We start from the raw sequence: 18379 nt of genomic DNA, 5'->3' as shown, positions 1-18379 counted from the left end.
CGACCATGGACACATTGCCTAACCCCATGTGAAAGATTCCTTCATCTGCAAGATGGAATATGACATCTTTCTTAGGGGGTGGTGGAAAAACTGAATTCTTAATTTAAATGTATTTTTGTGCATTGGTGTGAAAGTGTGAGATTCCCTGGAACTGGAGTTACAGGCAGTTGTGAGCTGTTACACGGGTGCTGGAAACTGAACCCAGGTCCTCTGGAAGAGCAGCCAGTGCTCTTAACCACTAAGCCATCTCTCCAGTCCTCAAACTAAATTTTTAAAAATTTTATTTTTATTGATTATTCCCATCCCAATCACAGATTCCCCTCCTTCCCTCCTTTTCTCCCAGTCTCTCCCTGAACCTCCCATCTTCCCATCTCCTTCCATTCTTCTTCCTCTCTCTTCAGAAAAGGGCAAGCCTCCCATGTATATCAGAAAAACTGAAATTTAAACTATATCTTGTATCACATACCTTGTCTTCAGTATATTCAATGTAAAGGTCTTTACTGCTCCCATCTTCTCCATCTCTGTTTCTTCTATTACTATTTGAACTGTTTCATTGATCATGTCAATATTTGATGCTTTATGAGGTTGGAAGGGAAGAGAGGAGTCAAGGAACTTCATATTGGGATATATCTTGAGTCCTCTCTCTTTTCTGTCTTTAAAATGGTCTCAGTTCTTGAGAACATATATAAGTGACCAAGAATAATGGATATGCTTGCGAGAAATGAGAAAAGTCATCATCATTATTTCAATGTTGTATTAACCCATTTAGACTACTCTAACAAAATACTTTATACTCACTAGCTTATAAAAAGTGCCCCAGGAATGTATTTATCATAGTTCTGTAAGTTGGGAAGTTCAATACTAAGATGCTAGCAGATTGGTAAATGCTGATGTTATGTTTCCTAGTTCCCTTATTACAACCCCTCACATGTTTGAGGGGGCTATCCGGCTTTCAAGGATCCCTTTTACAAGAGCCCTGGTTCCATTTATACATGATAGCCCTGAAAAAAAATTACTTTTCAAAAGGCACCACTTTGGAGGTTAGAATTTCAATGTAAGAATTTAGGGAAATATAGTCATTCAGATCATGGTAGGTGTTGGGCTTTTTAAAATGCTGATCTTTTAGAAAACATTTCTTTAATTTTATGAGATTGATATAATCAAATAATTTCTCCTTCATTTCCTCCCTCCAAACACTCATGATACCCTTCTTTGTTGGTCCTTTAAAAATATTTTAAAAATGTGTGTATGTGCATGCATGAGTGTGTGTGTGTGTGTGTGTGTGTGTGTGTGTGTGTGTGTACATGTGTAAGTGAGTGAAAGTGCCTTTTGGAGGCCAGAGGCATTGGACCTAGATGATTGTGAGTCACCCAAAATGGGTGATGGAATCAAGCTTAGGTCTTCTGGAAGAACAACAGTGCATGTTTTTGACTATTGAGCCATCCCTCTGACCTAAGAGGTGGGGTTTTCAACCATAAAAATAGTAGAAGACTTTTCTTATGATTTGTATATTTTTAAACATCTCAGTGGCTCCAGCTGTTAAAGGAAGATTTTCAATTGCAAGATATTCCAGTCAAGGAATTTATGTTAACCTCAACTTTATAGAGTTTTGTAAGTGAAAAGAGAACATTACAAAACAGCTCTTGACCAGCATAAGGTATTAGCATCCTGTGTACAGGCTCTTTATAAAGTAATTCATTTAATCATTTTAAAGTAGCCAAATGTCTTCTTGCTCATGAACACATGGTAAAGAGATTGCATACACATTAACATCAATTTGGTTCCAAAGTCCATGTTTTATTTAACACTACAATAGAGTAAATCTAATTTCAACAGGATTTTCTGGAAATATTTTTCTTTTTTGTCTAGCTCAGTTAGAGCTAGACTATAGTTTTCACAAAGGTATCTCTTACTTAATAGTTATGGTTTTAGTGTTCTAATTTTAGCCTGTCCTCCTTTCACTGGGATGGGCTTATCTTCTCTTTTTTTACTTTGGGTATCACTGACCTGGCATACAGACCTAGCGTATGTTGTCCCAGTTTCACAGACCAGAACAAAGGAAACAGCCTTATTAAAAGGTCTGCTGTTTCTGAAGTTTTCCTAGTGAGCTTTACATGTTCATGGAAGATGACATGAACTTGAAATTTCAGGTACAGATTCACACAAAGACATTTGTCAAGAGCAGTAATAGCTTGAGCAATGAGTTATTGCCTACCAGTGCTCAGCTCACTTTTTCCACTGAACAGCCAAGGTTCTGCACATAGTTAGAATGGGTCCCACATCAGTTAATGTAATAAGATTCTTCCCCACAAACATGCACAGAGGTACCTCTCCTAGGTGGTTATTACTACCTAGGAGGTTATAAACAGTTATTGCTAACCACCACAACAACATAGAGCACTTTAACTTCTCTTTCTTAGTTCCTTTAGGTCCCAACCTGAATATATCAGACCCAGTCATCTTGTTTACCATCATGCTAGTTTGTAACACCATGGACTTAGACTTTTCGAAATTTCATCCTGGTATCTTCAGCACCGCGGTCAGCGACAGGCTTGTAATGACAGACCTTTCTATTTACATAAGAGAAGCTTAACATGAAATACCAAAAAAAAAAAAAAAAAAAAAAAAAAAAAAAAGGACAAATTGGTATGATATAAGTAGAAAAAAAAACCGACTTAAAACCTTTCAGATATAAAGAAAACATGTAAACACACTGGAGGGAGTTGTCAAATTCCCTTCTAAATAATTATGATTACATCCACAGATTAGTGTTGGTCTTTACCTTAATCAAAGAAGCCTCTTCCTCCCTAAATTTTACTAGTTCTTTGAGAATTTTATATATTGTATTTAGATCATATTTGTCCTGTCTCCCCTACTCCCCTCAGATCCATTCTGACTTTCCAACCCAACCTAATTTTGTTTTCAAATGCTTCAATTTGTGCTTCCCATATACTCTTGGATGTGTGGCTTTCTGTGGAGGGTGGCCAACCCACCAGGGGCTGTACTCATAAATAAAGCTGACCCCCCTTCTCCCAAAAGTTGTCTATTACAAGATCTTAGGTAGGGGTGGTGGGTAGAGGTCAAAGTAGAGAAGCATAGCTGGTCAAGACCCTGAAAATATGTAGGTGGCTGTTGACTGTTCAGCCCTAAATGAGACATCTTTAACAACTCTACAAGGCTCAGGGAATATAGTGGGATGGGGACAGGAAATGATATGAGAGTCATTAGATGTGGTGGTGGGGGGTTTTGGGTTGCTGTGAAATGTTTGCTGGACAAGACATGGCTGTGTCTCTTATGGACTCACAGCAGCTATGCTTACTTTCATGAGATCAAGCCAGTCAAAATTCCAGTGTGAAGGGGCTCATGAGGAATGCCTGAAGTTTCATCCCTGCTGAAGAGCTATTGGCAATTGTGGCTACCAGGGATGAGTGGGCTCTTTCACTTTTCTTCCAGGATGTGGCCGTTGGTAGTCGCTTGTGCCCATGTAGGCATTGATAATCAGACTCAATGGGTCATATATTTTTCAAGATGGAAGGGGCATGTATTGAACTGAGTCTGGGGGAGTCATGGATGAATATGATCAAGACACATTTTATATATGTATGAGACTGTTGAAGAATATTAAATAAAAGGAAAGTTAATGCTTTGTACATGAGGTATTGTAGTCAATGAAGTAAATACCTATATAACACCTTACATTTAAAAGGCAAGGGGGATAAAATATAAATTTAAGATATAGTGAGATAGATAGACAGATAGATAGGTAGATTCATTTGATTCTTGTTCACTTTGGTAGCATAGGACTACACAGACCTAATAATATAATAAAATAGACTAGACATATTAATTAATTGCTATTTATTGCTTCTTATTGTCTGGCTGCCAGTGTTTAAGAAAATCACTTTAGTTTTCTGAGATTAACTTCCTCCTGATAAGGAGCAAGTGGTTACATGGTGAGATCCATGAGCCAAGTGGCTCTCCCTTTCTCCAGTTCTTAGCATTTTGCTAATTCATATTGATATCTGAGGAGCATTTCAGAGTGTCCTTTTGTCAGTGAGCAGCTCAGAGTCTGGTGTTACCTATGGTGTCTGCATGTAATTAGATTTATATGGGCCTAGCAGATGGAGATGCTAGAGGTCTTGCTGGCAGCCACAGAGTGATGAGAATCTTAATTCCATTTGACTTAATGGTGTCCCTAATTGAGCCACAGGGTACAGAAAGGGCGGTTTCACTTTTCTGAGAGTGTCATGAGATCTGAGTGGCGTTTGTGGCTTCCTGAATAATTAAGCCAGCACTAGGGTAAAATTTCTTCCTGTAGCACCTAAGTTCTCCATGTTACCACTTTGCAGCCACAAAATAGATTACACTTCCTCTTGGCATTGTTTATTCTCTCCAATATAAACTCCCATCAACTTGCAGGAGCTTAGATGCTCTGCATACCTGATGATTCCTAAACTACAATATGCATCTTGCAGCAGTTTTTTAAAAAATTAAATATCTGGTCCCCTCAACTCATCAACATAGTGCTTCAGAGGCTTGTAACATGTGGGACTTCTGGTGTTTCCTCTCCCCATCTCCTCTCTCTGTCCATTTTCTCCCTCTATCCCTTTCCTTGTCTTTCTCACTTTTTGTTCCATTCTGATGGTCTGGTGCTATTCATCTCTCCAGCACAACTAGGGACTATGACTCTAAAAATGCCACAGGTTAAGTCAATAAGGACATAACCCAATGAACTGTAAATGAATATAAAACCAGAGTTGCAAACTGAGCATCAAATTTCCCCAGCAGGTCAGTTCTTAGCTTGAGATAATTTCCACCCAGAAGAGGCAATTTTACCTCCACAGCTAGGAATATAGCTGACATTTCCATCTCATGGATGTACCCCCTACTTCTCCAGGGTTTGTTCGTTATTTCTACAGGCATAAATTGAGTCACAGGATTATTATTTTTGGTTCAGAATGTTGTTTATGTTTTATTATTCAGTGATGAGTCTTAACCATGGGTTTTGCTAGTTTATCTGCTACATTTTTGAAATATCACAAGAACTCCATCTTTTCACTACCTTAAAATTTTATGTTTTTGCTTTTTGCTGGAGTATATCCTAAATATATCTTCTTTAGGGATGGTCTGTGAGTGGTGACCATTCTCAGTCTCTTGAGATTTGAATTGTCTGATTTTTTTTCCTCCTTCTTTTATGGTGATTTGACTATGTCTAGGATTCTTTCACATGCAGTTTTACCTAAGAAATGACACAATTTGTCCTTATCACCTGGCCCTCAATGTTACTAAATATGTGGTTCATGAAGTTTCTCTTTTCAATGGTTTTTCTTTTCTTCTGGAGGTTTTGGAATGTCCACTTATTTGTTTCAGAATGTAGGGTCTTTTTTCATTGACTGACAATCATTGAAATAAACATTCTTTTTTTATCATTGAGAAATTTTCTTCTAGTATGTATTTAATAAATTCTCTTCCAATGTATCCGTTTTTCTTGTTGGGAACTCTTTCTACATGAAATCTAGGAATTCCAGACCCATTGTCTGTGTTAATAGCATATACCTTGGCTGCTTTTATTTAGTTTTGAGAGAAATACTAGCTCATGACATCTTGATCCTTACCTTCAGCATATTCTACAAGGCAGGCACCTCCACAAATGTTAGCAATCCCTATTTGAACTATCAAACTCATTTGTTGTACATCTGTGTCTGTTACATAATTCAGCCTAGATGATACAATTTTACCTCTTAAAAATGTATATAATTTTGAAATTTGAAAATCATTTTAAATCTCCAAGATCTCTTACTTTTTCCTTTTTGGATGACATTCCTACCTTCTAAAATATGAAATTATCAATGACCTGTCTGCTTCACATATTACTGTCCTCAAACCTAGAACTTCAGGTATTGACTTCGCCTTTCCCTGGTGAACTTGCACTGCTCAGAGTTCCCCAGAGAAACATATATTTTACCTAGAATTCTCTGGATTTTAAACTAACTGAAATGGGGGCATTGTGGCTTGGCTAGAACTTATCACTATTGGTCTTTTGACCTAACTGACCATAAGTTCTTTTGGTTTTATGGATCAAATATCAAGTAGGGTCTTGAGAGGGTACTCATCTATTTTTGTTCCAAGGGTACTTAGATCCATTAGCCCTTTCTAAAAACCCTTGCCAGTCAAGTTATTTTTATTATTTTTATCTAGCTTAGTACTTTTGTTATTTGGGTAGCCACAACAATGTTTCCACTCCCCTCTATGATCATTTTTCACTTAGCTGTGACTTCTCTGTGGTCCCATTAGCTTCATATAAACATTCCACATTCATTTATGGCTCAGGAACTGATTATCATCAACATAGTTTCAGTGTCTTGATGAAGGGTGTCACTGGCTTTTCTTAGGGAACATTGTTAGTGGAGGCTGTACTTCTTACTCATAAATCCACCGAAACTTGCCAATCTTCCCAAATACTCAAATGACACCTAGAATTTTACTTTTAGAAAGAAAGATTTATGTATTTTTATTTTATGTGTACCGGTGATTTGCCTGCATTTATATATGTATATCACATACATGCAGTATCTCTGGGGGCCAGAAGAGGAGTTATAGATGGTTGAGAGTCACCATGTGAGTATTGGGAACCAAACCCAGGTCCTCTGCAAGAGCAATAAGTGCTCATAAAACTTTAATCTCTGTAGCCCATGGCTTGTCACTTTTATCTGCGTGAGCCACTATTGATCATAAGTTAATTCAACTAACTGAATTTGATCAATGACCTAGAGATATCCATAGCTACCAAGACTGAAATGTTGAATTCAGAATGTATCAGTGCATCTATGATAATACATTCCTGAAGTGACGATGTCAGTCTCCAAGCTGGAATACTCTGAATCCATTCCCACATGGGTTTCTTGTGTTATATTTCAATGCATTTGTAGAAGTGAATAGCTATTTCAGTGTATCAGCCTTCTTCCAGACTTTGACTTTGTAATTAGGATCCTATTGAAAGCTAAAATCAATTCTTCTGAGAGGTGAAATCAATGAAGGGCAGCAGAATGGCACATATTCAGCACTGTGGTTTCCATAAGAGGTGAATCTTTTCAGTGATGGCATGATGCTGTCTCAGAGCAAGTCAGGTCCACTTTCACTGAAGGGAGGAGTGATGGCTGCCTCTCCTGACAAGGACATCTCCTGACAAGTACATGGGGCTTCAGATTTGGGACATGGTCTCTCAAAGTCACCCTTCCAGTCCTTAACAGTCTGCTCTCCCCTGATCACAAATTAAATTTTTACCAACGAAAGGCTATAAGCTTCAGCTGTTTTTCCACTCAGCAACTCTCTGCTCCTGCTTTGGTTACAACAGATGCATAAGAGTTGAGTTCTTTATAAAAATGTGGTGGGTAGGGAGATGGGCTTAATTGGCAAAATGCTTGCAGCACAAGCTTGGCGGCCTGAGTTTACAGCCCTCAGCACTTACCTAATAAGCTGGGTGTGGTGGGGCACACCTTTAATTCTGGTGCTAGGGAGGCAGAGATAGGAGGATCCCTATTAAGGCAGTCCAGTCAGCGCAGTGAGCTCTAGGTTCTATGAGAGACCTTTTTTCAGAAGTAGCTTGGAGAATGATAAAGACACCTCACAGTGACTTATGACCTACAAAGGTGTATACATGCATACACAAACATATACATACATATTACACACACACACACACACACACACACACACACACACACACACACACCAAGTCAATGATAGAAAGTGCTTTGTTTCTTACTGTGTTTTAAGTAGAGAACTTCACCTCCTCTCAAATCTATTATTTCTTTTAATTGAGCGGTGAACTTCTTGGTGCAGCTAGAAGTAGCCATTGCATCTCCCAAACCCTAATATTTATGAAGTATCTCACTGTGTTAATGCAGTTGCCATTGCGTTTGGCTAGTTATCACTCTGAAAAGCACTATAATTTATGTGAGCATGGATAATCCTTTGAATGACCCATTTCTGCACTTGGCCCACAGTGGATCCCAGTAGACTCATCAAAGCCTCAGCCAGCATTCTTGTTCTCTGATACCGATGTTAGAGAGGTGTGTTTTGTGTTCTTTCCATGACTTCTAGGACATCATTTGAATTCCAATATAATCATATTGGAAAACTTAGTCGTTTTTTATTAATAAAGCATGCTTGTTGCCTCTATTTTAAAAAGACATTCTCTATGTTAGTAGGAAATTACATATCCTGTAACTTTTTAGCTTCTCTCTTGTACCAATGACCTATTTATTTTTTAAATATTAAAACAATTGAGATTATAATTACTCTTTTTCCACCTTCTCTTTCCCTTCTCCCAATCCCCTTGCTCTTGTTCAAACTTGTATCCTTTTTTTCTTTAGTTGTTGTTACAAATATACATACATACATGTATGTGCATATATATTCCTAAACACATAAATAAACTTTCTCAGTATGTATAATGTGATTTGTGTGTATAAGATTCAGGAATGACCATTTGTTATTAGATAACCAGTTGGGGGACTTTCTCTAAGACTGTTTCTCTCTCCTCCCAGCATCTCCTAGTTGCCTGAGGTTCTTTGTCTACAGTTGAGGCCTCCTGAGCTTTCCCGCTCCATGTTAGCATGTCCATCAGTGTGGTTTTTGTTCAGGTCATGTTTAGATAGCTATGTTTAGATAGCTACATCTTTACAGGTGAAGCTTCTCTGACCTTTCTAGAAGACACAATATCACAGAGAACTTACCTGATCCTCTAGCTCGTAAATCTTCCTACTAACTCTTCTTAAATGATTCCTGAGCCTTTGATGTGGGAGATTACTGTATCAGGTTTATTTAGTTAAAAATTAATAGTTAGTTTTTTATTAGTTACTTGAAATGCCACCCAATGATACACACAAGTGCTTATTTCTAGACTCCTCATTCTATTTCAATGATTTATTTATTTAGATCAATGATATATGTATAGAAAATTGTAATCACTCTTCCTATTTGTTAGGTAAAATGATCTCTCCTTATCATCCGTTACTCATAAGTATCTTAAAAGTTCTAATAGCTTACTTTTTTATATCCCTTTAAAATTAGCCTGTCATGTTCCATTAAAAATTCTTGAGGTTTTTAGTATGATTAAATTAACTTTATAGATTAAATTGGAAAGTTTGATATCTTCATGATACCAAGTCTTCCTGTCCAATACCATTAGACATCTCTCAACTTATTCTGCTTTCCTGTTATATACCTTCATAAACTTTTATAGTACTGTCCAAGAGGTTTTATATATAAAATGTCCATTCCTAGAAGCCTTCTAGTGCTTGCTTCTTTTGTGGGAAATAGGATCTTTTTATAAGAAATATATTGATTGAAGTATGTTGCTCTTGGACTTGGTTTCCAGCTGAAATATATCATTTCAGCTCAATGCAGAAAGCTTACTTTATTTGCTTAAGTGGTAAAAGCATTCAGCAAGAATGATAAATCAGGAATCATGTGAACAATTAGCTAATTACATCTGCAGAAAAGGAAATAACTAAAAACCGTAAAACACCATAAGGCCATTGCAAGGAAAGCAACCTGAGGCAAAATTTGATAATACAAATATTACATATAAGTAGGGATTTCTTTCTAATAAATGAAAATGATTAATACCATATTAGAACAAATAGACAAGGTCAAGAATAAGCAAACTGCACAAGCACAAAGAAATGCACATCTTCCATATAGGTGGGACAAGGGTCAGCTCATTAATAATTAGCTATAGTGAATCTGAGCCCCAGACTCCACTACTTATAAACCTGGCAAAGGCAACCTAGCTGTTGCCATTAATTTGAAGACAGGCAGTACACTGATCCTTTCTAGAAGACTTGGTAGTATGTACCACAAACCTGGAGATTGTTTATGCTATGATACAGCAATTATGCTTTCCTAATTTCTAAGATAAGTATTTCTAAGGCATTTTAGTAGCTGAACATGGCTGTGAAAGATTCTCAACAATTTGCACAAAGCTCACTGAAGAAGAGAGATGACTCAGAACTCAGCATCCTAAATGTACAAATGTACGCTCTGAAAATTTCTCTAAATGTATTTGATTATGGAATCATTTCTTTGAGGGGGGAAGATACACTGGAAGTAATTAGTTTGCCATGTGCCACATTTTGAAAAATATAAATTTCACATCAGTATTATGGAAATTCGTAACTGACTGAACTGTAAGTGTATTTGTAGCAACATTGAAAAATGCAGCCAAGCTGATCTTCTAAGTGTTTAAGGATAGCTTGTATTTAAGTAGTGCACAGGGCATCAAATGAATTGGACAGAGCGGTGACTAAATGCACTTTAGAGAAATAATTAAGGCAGAGAAAAATGTGTATGATATTTTGTAATGTGGAAAACAAAGCTACAAAGTGCTAAGTGTGGCACCTAATGTACTTTGGTTGAAACACACATTTACAAATACATATACATATATCTATATATGCATAGAAATATGCACAGAGGGAGTGAATTATCAAATGTTAATAGATGTAACTGCTGACTTGGGATTACTTATGGCTCTAATTTTCTACCTTGATTTATTTGTTTATCCTTTAATGACTACTAATTACCTCAATTCTAAGGCAAATGTCATTTTTTTTAAATTATTGCCAATGATCTGTCTTTTATTTTCATGTAAGTTGTTATTGAATGTGCCTCCTCCCATCCCTGGGCTCTTTTTCCATTTTTTTTGTCTGTGGTCTCTTTAGAGCTCTGTTCATGTTGCCAGTTATTTTAAATGTGACTGTGTTGGTCTATCTAGCTATTGTCTCTTTCAAGGTGACATTGGTTTTCTTTTTAAAGCTGGACTTCTTTGGTGCATAGAACAATACCCTTTTACAGTATCTATTCCATTTCAAAAATGTGTATTTAGATGATATTTAGATGTATTTAGATGTATTTACTGAATAGTGGATGCCTTATGTGAAATCTGAACACTTGTTCTGAAGCCATCGCATCATATGAATGGCAGGCCAACAAGAGCTTTGACTCTTAGGGGAGATACAGACTTTTCACTGTCTTAAAGGTGTGTGTGACATCTTGCAGCTCCCGGGAACAGTTACCAGCCATCCAGTGTTTCCTGTGCACTAGCTCAGGTTTGTAAAAGCTTGCCTTCCCTGTTATTATACTCTCAGCTACAGTTTCCTTCCCTTCATTGTGACCCTCGTTCCCTAGTTGCCTCCACCTCATCCTCATTTCCAGCCACTTGTGTGCCAGACCCTTCCCAAGATTCCTGTTCTCTCCAGCTTCTTTCACTGTCCCGAAGAATCTATCTAACACTATCCTGGCGCTCTCTTGTCATTCAAAACCAATCTCACTAACTTTTCTGTTCTCTAGTTTTAGTGACTTAGCAATATCCTGCCTAAATAAGCAGGGCTGAGGAGATGGCTCAGTGGGTAAGAGATTTTGGGATCAAGCATGAGGACCTGAGTTCAGATCCCCAGCACTCATGCAAAAAGCTTGTGACCTTCCACTTCTGCAACTCCCTGTATTTGAGTGGAGACCAGGTTGGCCAACATCACTGGAAAAAATGATTAGCTCTAGGTTCAGTTGAGGTGACCTGTCACATGGAAATACAGGAAGTAAGGGGAGTGCTGCCTGTCACATACACGAGTGTATATGTACACACACACACACACACACACTTCCCTTCACTAATGATAATGAATCTAAAGAGAACTTTGCACATTGTATCCACCATTAGCAGCACAACCCTATCTCAGGCCCCATCTGGGCTGCTTCTTTGTCTTCTTTAGTGTCTCACTTTCCCTCTAAAGTGGGGTCCTCCAAGCTTTAGGATTTCTTGTCAATAGGTAGATAGGGTACTCCAGAGAAGACCAAAGATCTGGAGAGAGAAACAGCTTAACATCAAAATTAAGGGGTGTCGCGTGTGGCGTCAGCAGTGTAGGTGATTTGATCCATAGTGGGGTATCAAGACGAAGACCCCTGTGGAGTTGGGAGTATAGTTCAGTGATAGAGAACTTGCCTAGTAAGCTCAAGACCCCAGGTCCAGTTCCCAGGGGCAACACACACACACACACACACACACACACACACACACAGAGTAAATACACACAATAGAAAATATCACATGGATATTTCTTTAGAATTCAGAAGTTCATGTGTCAATTTATGATTCTAAAATTGTATAAAGGTGTATTAAAGATGTAACATTTCAAAAATTTATTATTCAAGACTAGGAATTATATTACCCCCAAATTAGGAACGGTAATCCTTATGGGTACCTCTAATTTGATTTAAGGGCAGGTAGGTGTTAAAGTCCCCTATTACTCTGCTGCTGTTCAAACCCAGCTTTACATATTTTAACATTGTTATTCAACTAATAGTTCTGGAGTGTTTTTCTTTGTTTTCATCAAACAAAACAGAACACATAAAAAACAAAACAAAGCAAAACAACAACAAAAACCAGTGTCCTCTATTGCCTTCCTCAGTGGCTGGATTATTATGACATAGTCTTTTACCTATTCCTTGCTGTTTCAAGGGAGAAGAACACGAACCAGTCTTTATAAGTAGCCAATACCTCTGGCAGGCTTTCATTGGCTCGTCTGCATTCATTTTACCTCTGCCTGAGCTTTCTTCTCACACCTCCCCAGGGCTGTCTCCTTTGTCATTATACCAGCAGGTCAAATGTCCTTTATTCACTCATTGTCATGCAATGGGAAAACCCTCCCATCTCCCCATCCCTGCCTTTCCACTTTCCTTTCTTGTTTTCCTTGCTGAATATGACCCGTTTTATTTTCTTCTTTACTTAGCTGTGTATTGTCTATAGAGGAACAATGGCCTCGGGAAAGCAGTCCCCATTTCTCCTTCTAGCAGCCTGGAACCAGCAAGAATAACAGGTGCATCATGGCTCTGAGATAAAGGGAGTAGTCAGCATGTGAAATACAACTCCAGTAGGCTACATTTCTGCTCTTCTTAGGCACGCTCCTGGCATTAAACACCCTATTCCTTGCACGAATCCTATTCCTTGCCCTAATATTACCTTTCCAAAAGTTGCTTAAAGAAGGTTTTCAAAGCAAGACCTATCTGAATACCACTATTTAAAATTTCTAGCTGCTCCAAATGTGGGGGTTGTGGGTGCTTGGTAAACACACTGCTGGGCTTGTAAGCACGAGGACCTGAATTTGATCTGAAAATCAGCATAAAAATGCTGTGCATGGTGCTGGGCACCAGGGCATGGAAGGTGGGGTCAGGCACATTCCTGAAGCTCCATGGCCAGGCAGACTTAACAGTTTCAGGTCAGTGAGAGATGGGTTCAGATAAACAAATGAGCAAACAAATAAATGTGGCTGGTACCTGAAGAATGATACCCAATATTGTCCTCTAGCTTCCATATGCATACGTATGAACACACACAGGCATATTCATACACACACACACACACACACTTATGTTCCTATATGCACATGTGCACACACACTTCAAATTCTTCCCTGCACAAAAAAAAAACAGGTCAATTCTGACCTGTCTTACATGTTGATTTTTCCTCTTAAACCATGTATTGCCCCTGAAGGACTTAGCCAGTGTGTTATTCATTGTGTTGGGCTGGCTCTTTGTCTTTGTCCACTAGATCCCTGCTTACAACTGCTTGCTCTGTATCCTAAGGGCCTTGGTGTGACCACCATGCTCTCAACAGGATCACCACACCTTGGCTGTTTCTGACCCAGGCTCATTGTTCCTGAAAGGTGACCCTACCTGCCTATCACCCCCTCTTCATCTCTAACTTGTTTTGTGTCATGTTTCTCTGTATTGTCCTCTAAGGCAAGCAGTGCTTGTGTCTGTGGATCTTGTGTGAGCAGGGCAGAGTCTAATTCCTAAGAGATGCTGAGCTGGAGAATGGCTCAGTTGATGATGGAGTGCTTGCTGCACAAGCCTGAGGAGCTGATTTCTGATTCCCTACATCCATGTGAAATCTCAGATGTGATGGCACAAATGCTGTGGAGGGAGAAGTGGAAGGATCAGTCAGTCTAGCCAATTAGTAAGTCCAAGGCCAATTAGAGTTCTTGTCTCAAAAAAATGAGGAGGACTCTTATAGCACACACACACACACACACACACACACACACACACACTGACTTATACCACAAACACAGTCATACACACAAACACACAAATGTGCATGGGTACTCAGGTGTTCAAGTGAACACCTCCACATGGATGTGTATGTATGCATACATCACACACACAAAATAAAAAAGTATCTTCTGAATGCATGTTGATTATTGACTCCGGCACACATACGTATATAAATTTATGTGTGAGTCAATGTTCTCATGAAGCTCAGGTTAGCCTTCACCTCACTAAATAGCTGATAATGACCTTGAGCTTTCGCACCTCCTTTTGTCTCTCCTGTACTGGAATGACAGGTATGACCCCACACGCAGTACTAGGGACTGAATCCAGGGCCTATGTGTCCTAAGCAAGCACTCTCCTGATGGAGCCACCCTCTCCCTGCCTACTGCACACTTTGAAGACTGAATTTGACATGCTTTCAATGCTCAGGCTGGCCTTTGGTAATGTGTGCTCCTGGGTCTTAATTCTATCTGTTGATTTTTTTCCAGTCCTTTGTGATTAATTTTGTCTGAAAGATCAGAGCTGGAGTTAATTTCCTGAACCCTTGCTCATTCATTTTTTTACATATATATGACAAAGTGGTTAGCATAAAAATTCCTGGGTCCTGGTAGTACTGCTCACTTTAAAGACAGCTTGATTATCTCTTTGATGGCTAGAGTCATTGGGAAGGCTTGAGAGATGGGCTTTGTCGTTTCTTCTTTTACTGGCTGGGTGTGTGTGCCATTCTTTTTTTCTTCACATTTGAAGTAATAAGAAAGTTGATGAGACCAATCCAAGAGTTACCATGTTTCCCTGATTCCATCCTCGGTATTTCCTGTAGGACATTTTGGCATTTACAGGCATAGGTCTTCATCTCAGGAAGTCTTTTTCAGTGGTTGGTTTTCATTATTGTAATATGGATCTCCTGACACACGGACTGGTCACACTCTAGATGATGTACTTGATTTTGTGTGAATTTTCTGTCTTGCGCTTCTCTGATTTCCATAGAATTTCTTGTTTGTAGCCTACAACAGGAGAGGGATTTGCCCTTCCCTACCATCTATATCCTCCCCTGAGCTGACTCCTCAGGTTTCATGGTATTTTCTCCCAGTTTGCACTTGGTTGACCTTTACTTTTCTAGCGTGTACAGCAACTGTTTCCTAGAAGACAGGCCTTCAGTCCTGTGATTCCTCCTGGACTGTTCTAGGCTGTTTCTTTCATTGTCACCTCTTATTTTAACACTATACTGCTGTTTCTTTGTTAATCTTTAAATAATGGATATGTTTATGTTGTAGACTAGCTAGTGCTACAACGTGGCAGTGTGTGTGTATGTGTGTGCGTGTGTGTGTGTGTGTGTGTGTGTGTGTGTGTGTGTGTGTGTGTGTAGGGGAGTTTCTTGGAAACCTGAACCATGAGCAGTCTCAACAGAAACACCATCTCTACAAAAAGCTTTTTAAACTCACTCTTAGTCCTGAAGGCACTGGATCCTAAGCAAATCACAAATCTTCCTCCCCGTTTCATTCAATCTTGTGGGTGCAGATGGGGGTTCTGCCTATTTCTGTGACATACAAAACTTTCGCAGGGAAGGGACTTGTGACCTGTCCCTGTTGTTTTAGTTAGCTCTAATGTGGCTATGGTAGATCACCTGACCAAAAGAAAGTTGGGGGGAGGAAAGGGTTTACTTCAGCTTTCACTTCTGGGTCATGGTCTGTGTTAAGTCAGATAGGAGCATGAGGGCAAGAAGTGAAGCAAGAATTACAAGGAAAGCTGCTTACTGGTTTGTCTCCTGGTTCACATTCATTTAGATTTTTCACATAACTCAGGCCCATCAGCCTAGGGATACTACTGCTATGTCAGTTAGCAATTTAAAAAAAAAAAAATGCCCCAGAGACATGTCCATAGGCTGACTTGATGGCGGAGATTCCAGTGTGTCAAGCTGACAGCCAGGATTAGCCATCACACCTGGGCAACATCTGTAAGGTTAAGTGGCCAATGGCTGGCAGCTCCCTCCATTCCATCTCTCTGGGTTCCTGAGATCACTGCCCATCTTTCTTACTGCCATGGTCATTATTTCTGAATTCCTATGAGTCTCAGTATAAACCAAACTCAAGAGTAAAAGTTCATCCTTTCAAAGTGTGAATGCTCAATAACAGGTTACCACACAGGAAACACTCACAATAGATTTCTAAGTTGGGAAAATTATAGTGTGTGCCCACAGTGTTCTTGAGAATCAAGTGAGATTGGCCCAGTGCTGCCCATGGAAAACTCTCAGGAAGTTGCAGCTCTTATCCATGGTGGGATTGTTAAGTTTTAGGTTTGTGGCACTCCAGTCAGCTTTCCTCTGTTTGCAGACCACTGTGGCTGGAATTCTGTACTGAAATCTGTTCAGCATACTGAGGCGTTGCTGGCTCTGTTGATGGATTAGGATTAAATTCAAATGCCCTCTGAAGACAGCTTCAGAAAGATTGATAGGTTATTCTGGACAATGAAGGGGACTAATGTATTCTTTCATTCACAACTACCTTATCCTGCCTTCCTCATATCCATAACAAATCATAGAAGGCAGCAGATGATGACGGATTTATTAAATTACGTGCAGTCATCCTCAAGGGCACCAGGATTTCTGATGCATCTAAAATAAGCTTGCACACAGAGTGGTAATGCTCTTCTTCTATCTTTTTGGTTTTTATTCATTAACTGAGAATACTTTTGTGAGTGTATCTTTTTCTCACCCACTATGCAGTTACCTAGTGTTCATGTAGAAAGAGAAAGATTGTTTCCCTTTACCATTCTTTGAGATTATTTGTTGCTTTCTTTTTTTTTCCTCTGAGGGTTAAAAAATATTTTTGTAACATGATAAATTCCTTATTTTAAAGATAATTTTGTGGACTTTAGCCCATTATAATTTTTGCTACTGCTGATACACACACTGTGAGGGTATCAGGTACCTGAAGGTGCAGATCTGGAATGTTCACACCAATACATGTTCTAGGAGAACAGTGCACATTAACTTGGGCCAAGAGTCCTTTGGGCATTTGGCAAACTAACAATATTTTTGAGTTATGAGACAATTTATTGTCAGGCTTCTCAGCATTTTGTTTTTAATAGAAGAAATGGTTTGCTATATGTAAGGGATTTATGACAATGTAAACTACAGGTTTTATACCCCAGGAAACAGAATCAGAACTAGGAAACTGAAACTGAGATCAGCATGAAACAAATTAAGAAGCATTGCTTCCATGAAAATTTCCCAAAGGATCTACTAGAGATTATTCAAAAAAATCAAACAAACAAACAAACAAACAAAACAAAATAAAAAAAACAAGGAGAACTTTAACTTCAGGGATAAGTAATGAGAACAAACCATGTAGCTCTAACGATAAGTGGAGGAGGGATGAGAGCAGAGACAGAGAAGCCAGATGAGTGTTAGAGAAGACACTCTACACTCTGACAGTGTTAGCAAAGTTCCTGTTTCCATTTTCATGCAAATTTGAAGGATGCATGCTTGCACGTGTGTGAGCACATGTGTGCACGCCAGTATATGTGCATATCAAGTCCCAGATTGACGCCAGCAATTATCCTCCATTGTTCTTCCACCTTACTCTATTAAGTTGAGGTCTGTCAATCAAACCCTGAACTTGCTTATGTAGTTAGTTTCTCTGGTGGTTTCTGGGGATCCCACTGTGGTCCTCAAGCTTTCACATGAAGCACCTAACCATTGAGCCATCTGTCCAGTCCCATGCTTAGTGTCAAAGAGGGTGTGGGAAAAGCACACGCAAAATTTAAATGATTTGTCAGCTCAAGTTATCATGGTTAGCTGAATTACTATACTCTTTCTCATACTATACAAGGTATAATAGAAGATAGAAGGATGGAAATTGTTTCAATATGTCACTCTGGTGACCCAAGATACCAATATTCTTTAAAATAAATATTCATTCTTTGACAATGTGTGCCATGTCCTACAATGTGTAATTCTCCCTTCTTTCCCAGCAGCCATTTATTCTCGACACTTTGTCCAGTTATGACCCTGCCTTAACCTTTGTCCGCTAAGAAGGATGCTTCTGTGGCTAAGGTTGAGGGCAGCACTGATCTATGGGCACGAACATACACATTTAGAAGGCAGATGGGCAACACATCTATGTAGCCAAACATCAATAATAGAAAAACAACATTCTTGCCATGTAATAAGAGGGTACTGAAGTTTTGGAGGTGGAGCAAGGAGAATCCCTGTGGTGTTCATTTGAGAGAAGATTCTCAGTATAGACTCATAGGACATCTTCAGAAA

Source organism: Phodopus roborovskii, unplaced genomic scaffold (genome assembly GCF_943737965.1).
Source record: "Phodopus roborovskii unplaced genomic scaffold, PHOROB, whole genome shotgun sequence".
Lineage (NCBI taxonomy): Eukaryota > Metazoa > Chordata > Mammalia > Rodentia > Cricetidae > Phodopus > Phodopus roborovskii.
This window is presented reverse-complemented; position numbering follows the sequence as displayed.